The sequence below is a fragment of the Clupea harengus genome, chromosome 8, assembly GCF_900700415.2.
Source record: "Clupea harengus chromosome 8, Ch_v2.0.2, whole genome shotgun sequence".
NCBI lineage: Eukaryota > Metazoa > Chordata > Actinopteri > Clupeiformes > Clupeidae > Clupea > Clupea harengus.
In genome coordinates, this window is record NC_045159.1 from 28,900,013 (window position 1) to 28,906,776 (window position 6,764).

A 6,764-nucleotide genomic window follows, 5' to 3' on the forward strand; every position below is an offset into this window, starting at 1 on the left:
AGCACTTTGAAGAATTAGATCTCACAATACTAAAAGATATGCTGCAATATTGAGCCATGGTGAAAACATGCCTCAATAAGTGGGGATAGAACCTGTGAGGCTGAAACCAAGGTTGGGCCAGGAGATTGGGTCCTAATCAACAGCCTAAAAAGAAAACACTGCCATTCGCCCAAGTGGGACAGACCATACCAAGTGCTACTGTCAACATCTACCACAGTAAAAATAGCGGAGAGAGCCACCTGGATACATCTAACACATTGTAAACGAGTAAACCTTCCTTAGAAAGAGACAGAGGATAGGAGCTGTCTTCCTCTACAGTTTTCCAAGGCCGGGCCACTGTGACAGAAGTCCAGCTACAAAGGGGATTATTTGCGTTAAGCAATTTTTCGTCTCAAACCTGGTTAAGAAAACTACACTGTCCAGTGATGTAAAAGAGCCTAGTGGATACTGGGAGGGCGGGGCGGTCCTATCTCTGTGAAGTCATGGGGAGTTACAAGGGGAAAATGAAACAATGTGTGAAACTTTTGATAATAACTGTACTGCTCTACATTTTGGGACTGTTAACATATTGATCACAACAGGCACCGGTCTTGGTCAAATATCCGCGATGGGAAACCATATTGTGGTGATCAACCGTGGTGAAAATGGGTGAACCAGACTGCCTAAACACACTTTCCACAAAGAGACTGTTTACATTTTCCTGCCCAGTAATATTCAACAGCCGATGTGTTCTGCAGAAGACCTTAAAGGACACAGCAAAGAGGCCTTGTTTGAATGTTATCTGAAGCCTAGGCGAGCTAATGACACACACACAGTCGACATCCACTATGTTGGCCTACAAATGCAAAGTATACAAATGTGTGATGAGAAATATGATGACATTTTAAACGATTGACTTATGATGATATGGAATGATGCTCAGTAATGATATCTGTTCCGAAAATCCATGTGATGAAGCTCAGAGTGATGATTGAGGTTATCCATTGAAACTGATAATTGACGAATTAAGAAAGATGATTTGTGATTTTGATTTGAATTGTGATTTTGATTTCTCCATTGAAACAGATAAAAGGAGGGATTGATGGAGATAATTTGCAAACTGTTAATTACTTAAGAATGTATGAATCATGTGCTTATGAAATGGCTTTTCTGTGTGTGTGTGTGTGTAACTTAGAATATTAGGTGCCACTTTGTCTGCATATGTACAAGAGCATGTTTAGACCAGAAGTGATAAGAAGGGTCGAACTGTGCTTCTTCCGACCTTGCAAAACATCCATCCTTGCCTCGGACGTCAGAAATCCACCACGTGGTTATCCCTGCTGAACGCTCAACTTCTGTCTATATAAACCTTGTGCGATGTGTTTATCATTGCTTCACTTTCAGCCTTGTGCTGGGGGTGAGCCCGATTGCAATTGTTGTTTGTCTAATAAATATACTTTTATGCAGCTCCGGAGTCCTGAGGTAACTAGGGTGAATTTTCACCTATCAACGAAAGACTCCAATGCATTTACATTTAGCAGACGCTTTTATCCAAAGCGACTTACAATGTATACACATTTTACATTTACACTGATGGCACACTGCTCATCAGGAGCAATTAGGGGTTCAGTGCCTTGCTCAAAGACGCTTCGACAGGGAATCGAACTAGCAACCTTCTGATTACTAAACGACTTCTTTACCTCCTGTACCACTGCCAATGGTGACCTCTTTTGCACTTTTGTCCAAAACGCCTTGCATGAGTTTAAAGAGATCAACAACATATTACTGCTTGCCAATGAAATCACTTTTGTACTTTAAGATTTCGAAGCTTGGTATGTTGAGCATTTGCGCTCATTTGAGTTGACGGTTCATGAAGGAAAGAGCCATACGGTGTCTGAGTGTCTGATAAACTAATTCTCACACCCAAAACATTTCATTCCAGTCTCTGAATAGAGGAGCAGCGACACCCGTCATTTCATTGTGGCCAAGACGTCTAAACCATGGGTCGGCAACAGGCGGCCCGCGGGCAAATTGTGGCCCGCCAGTTAATTTTTTGAGCCCGTCAAATTATTCCAATCGTAGCAGTTTTTTTTTTTTAAGAGACAGTTTTTATACTACAACATTAATTCATGAAATAATACCCCGCTAATGGTTAGATTAACATTTTACTTTTATTTTGAAACCGGAAACTGGGTTTCCTGTCATTGACTTTTCTGCATGAATTATGAAAAAAATGATCTAGATTTTTTTTGTATTGATTTTATTACTCAAAATGAACCTAAACTTGAAATTCATTTTGAATTTTTAAAAAATATGGTTTTATTAAAAATATATTTTACTGTCCACATACGTGGACACCATGCAACAAAGGGATGGTAACGAATACTTACCCAAGGTTAAAAATCATTATTTTCACGTAATTTAGTAATTATTTATGTTGATATGTTTGTTGTATGATTGTTTCTTTCATTTGAACAATGCAAATAAAAAAAAATACCAGGTTTTATAATCAGATTTAATGTCATCCGATTCCTCTGATGCATGACGTCCACATATGTGGACGGTATCCGATTCCTCTAATGCATGAGTCCACGTATGTGGACAGTTGGTTTTTAGGGTGTACAAACTATATTTTACATCAAATTTCATTTTTTTAAACATAGATTTGTTCAACACACTTTCCCTTACATACTAATATTTTTTTTGCCTGATTTTTCCTTCTTGGGTAGAAGGTTTTGACAGATATGCCTGGAGTATTCAGCACATGCCCAGCACCGTCAGCCATCTTGTCTTAATGATGTCATTACACAGTTAACATTCCAAATACAAGATGATACATATTGTTATTATATTGCTCTGAGTCTACTGACTCTGCCCCTATGTGGTTTGGAGAATATTACTATGATAATCCAGAATAAAATGGAGTTTAATTAACTGTCCACGCATGTGGACCCCATGCACGAAAGGGTTTATATGCAGTAACCCAGACTTTGGCCCGCCACCTAGTGGCGAGGAAAAATACTGGCCCGCGGCCCAAGTTACTTGCCGACCTCTGGTCTAAACAGTTCAAGGTAAGGGCTGACATTCACTAATAGACAATTAAAAAGGGGATGGCAGATGTTACACGGTTACATGGCACTATCTTTTGTGTTGTATTTTTTTTTAGGCTTACCTAACCCCGGAAAACGGCATCAACTCTAATGCTGCGTGTTATCCTTGATGACGAAAATGCAGAAAAAGTCATCTTGCCCTCTCACCCTGAGACAGTCAATGACCTTATAATATCTGAAATCAAAAATAAGTTCAACCTGACCTGTGACTTCAGAGTGCAGTTTGAAGACCCTCATTTTGATAATGCTCTCTGCAATTTGGTGAATATAGAGGACCTTCCATCCAAAAGCAACCATAAAGGTAGTTGGTCTGACTGACGTCATTTTAAATCTCAGCTCTTGTAGTACCGATGACACTGACTCATCTGATCGGACCTGTAGATGGCCTGACATCTTTGTTGTGCCCACGTTCTCCTACGAGGTGGAGTTTACTTTGAGTGAAGGCAACAGTGATTTTGCAAAAAAAGGGGACAAGTCTGAAACTAACCAGAGATAAAAAGCATAATATTTTGGAGTGTATAGCTGCTGAAATGTTTAGATATAAAGCCTAGCCAAGTTGCAAGCAAATAGGAAGGGCTCCAGATGCAATGGTGCAAAAACACCCATGCTTGAGGGAGAAGGGCTCTAGAACAGGCTACGATGGCTGGAAGAACAGTTGCTTGCACTGTAGCCTCACAGCAAGAAGGTCATGGGTTCGATTCCCGCATTGGGCGCTGTTGGCTCTGGGGGGCAGGTTCTCCCCAGACCTTCAGTGGGTTATCTCCCGGGCCTTTCTGTGTGGAGTTTGCATGTTCTCCCCGTGTTCACAAGGGGTTTCCTCCACATAGAACACAAAAACATGCAAACAGAAAAAGATCGCTCTCCTGTCCTGTCCCTGACCATGATTGGACTGAACACTTGGCCTGGTCCCCGTGCGCCGTAAAAGGCTCCTGGAGCTCCTTGAGGAAGGACAAGGACTTCAGGATGGGTTAAAGGCAGAAGGAAAATTTCACTGGCGACCTCATCAGCATGCGCATGCGTCCTGTGTCGCCGCCAAATGCATGTGTGTGGTGTTGTGTGCTGTGTGGTAACAAAACAGACTTTGACTTTGAACAGGCTACGATGGCTGGAAGAACAGTTTGCGCTACAAGATGGGAAACTATCGAACCAAACTAAGCGGAGCTGGCATAAGGGATGTATGTATCCATCAATGCAGGAAAGCGCAGTTGGAGCAGTCCAGGGGTGGCACCATACCGGTCCGACATTAAAAGTTCCAGAAGAGGGGAGGTGAACTTTCTTCCCAATTATCCTTCGGAGCAAGGACACTTTGGAGGCTCAGAGGCTAGACAAGGTGGGGGAGTTCCAGAAGGCTTCAGCGGAAGGGGACGCGGCGCTCATCTAACTGCTCATGCAACACAGCTTTGCACTAAGACGTGAAGAGATCATCAATTCTGCAACGCCCACAGCAGGGTTGAAAAATCAATGGCCTGCCCTCTTTTGTGAGGCCCAAGTAAATGAAAGGTTGATGCTCGGTGGGAATCGTGATCATAAACTATAAACCCTGAGAAGCTGCCCACTGCTCCTGGGGGGTCCTGGACAGTGGCGGTGCGTCAATACAGGGCGCAAGGGCGCCGCCCCTCCTAAACATTAACATTAAATACCAAACAATTAAAATAGGAACTGTACTGTGTTAACGCGTTACATGTGTGTGGGAGACCGTAAGCCCCTGCCAACAACCACTTAAATGTGACCAAATATAATATATTGCCATTCGTTATCACTGAGATAAGCCCCTCCTCCCTGGAGGGGCGCCGGCCAAATGGAAGTCAATGGGAGCTCTCATACTTTTCTGCAACATTTGAGCAAGAACAGCTTCTCATTGGCGGATGAAAGTTCGATCCTGGGGCGCAACATTTTGCGCCCTGACCAATGACATCGTTTTTTATTTCAACGTGACTGGACTGTTCGTCGAATCAGAGACCTTTATCATTCTCTCACATCCCATATACATCTCACGTATCTACGAGAGCAACATAGCTAGCAGAGACTTTGATTCTGTGAGTATGCCGACTGAAAACTTTCGAATCGACGATCAGATATCGATAAGAAGAGACTGAAAGACATGGGACCCGAACGTCCGGATTTAAAAATGCAGCAGCAGAGCATCGACCGCGGGAGGACGTACACCCGTAGCTTCTCCTCAAACCTGTATGCTAACCGGAGCTGGTTAGCTGGTTGTTCAGTGAGTGATGCGTTTTTTTGTTTTCCCTGCCTGTTGTTCCAAAGTCCTGGGACTGAAACAATCTGGACTGCAACGGGGATGAGGGATCTAAAGCACTTCAACGATAAATGTAAGAAGCACGAATCTTGCCGCAGCCATCTAACTAACAGCCTGAAGCTAAGCCTCTTTGGAAGACTGGGTATTGCAGAGCAGTTGGACGAAGGGTACCAAATTGGCATTCGAAAACATGTAGTATCATCCAGTGTTTCTGAATCTATTCTGCTCTAAACTACTGTATCATTCAGTCTTTCTTACTCTATTCTGCTCTAAACCTCTACACCCTGTGTTTTTTTTTTTTTATCTACTCTGTTTTAAACTTGTACACAATGTTTCTGAATCTAGTCTACTCTAAACCTCTACTACCCAATATTTAAACCTCTGGAAACCAACCCAATGTTTCTTAAACCATTCTGCTCTAAACCTCTCATGCCCAATTTTACAGTTTGTTGAGCACTGTGTTTTCATGAAATAAATCTTTTGTTTTTTAATATATTCTACTCAAAACCTCTCTTGTGTTTTTGTTTTCTCATTGTGGAGTGCTATTTAAATCGCACTGCCCAACTGCGCCTATAGTCTATATATGTCTATGATTGCGCGCCCCCCCCCCCCCCCAAAATATAAATCACCAGCCGCCACTGGTCCTGAAGGACGTTCCGGGATGGGTGAAATGCAGAGCGTACATTTCACAGCGACCTCAGGCCTGCGTGTGTCCTGTGTCGCCTCCATAAAATCCACGTGTGTGTTGCAGTGTGTGGTTTGTGGCAATGAAGAACTGACTGAAGTCAGCCTTGTTTGTTTACAGGCAACACTCAGGGCGCGGGAAGGGAGGCTCCGGGGCCTACAGGAGGGCTGAAGTTTTGCAAGTTCATGACCAAAAAATAAATAAACATAAAATGTTTTTAGCTTATGATGGATATGAAATATGTAAATTGTGTGTAGCCAAATAAAATAAAAACCCACCTAAATAAACTTAAATCGTTGACGAGACCGATTCCTCCTCCAGCCGGAAATACCCCTGGCCCGCCACACACGCTGTAAATGACCCAATTTTTATGAATGTTCTAGAGAAGAGAGCACAGTATGGTCTATGGTTGTTGTGTTTGTTTTTTTTGTTGGTTGATATGGGTTCTTATTATAGGGCAACGACAGTACGAGCGTTGTGATTGGCTAATGCATATTCATGCCACCTGCGTATTGCCATCCTCACCGTATTATTATTGAAAAGTGATGAAGAAGACTAGAAATTATAGTTTGAATCACAATGTGTTGTTACTTTAAATTAAAGCCATTTTAGCTGAGCCGTGTTGTCCGTTTTCTATTGATCATTGTAACTTGAAGTTAGAAAGTAATTGGTTGGACCTGAAACACATTGTGTCGTGGGAAGACTTGAGAGCTCAACAAAACGACATGTTTTC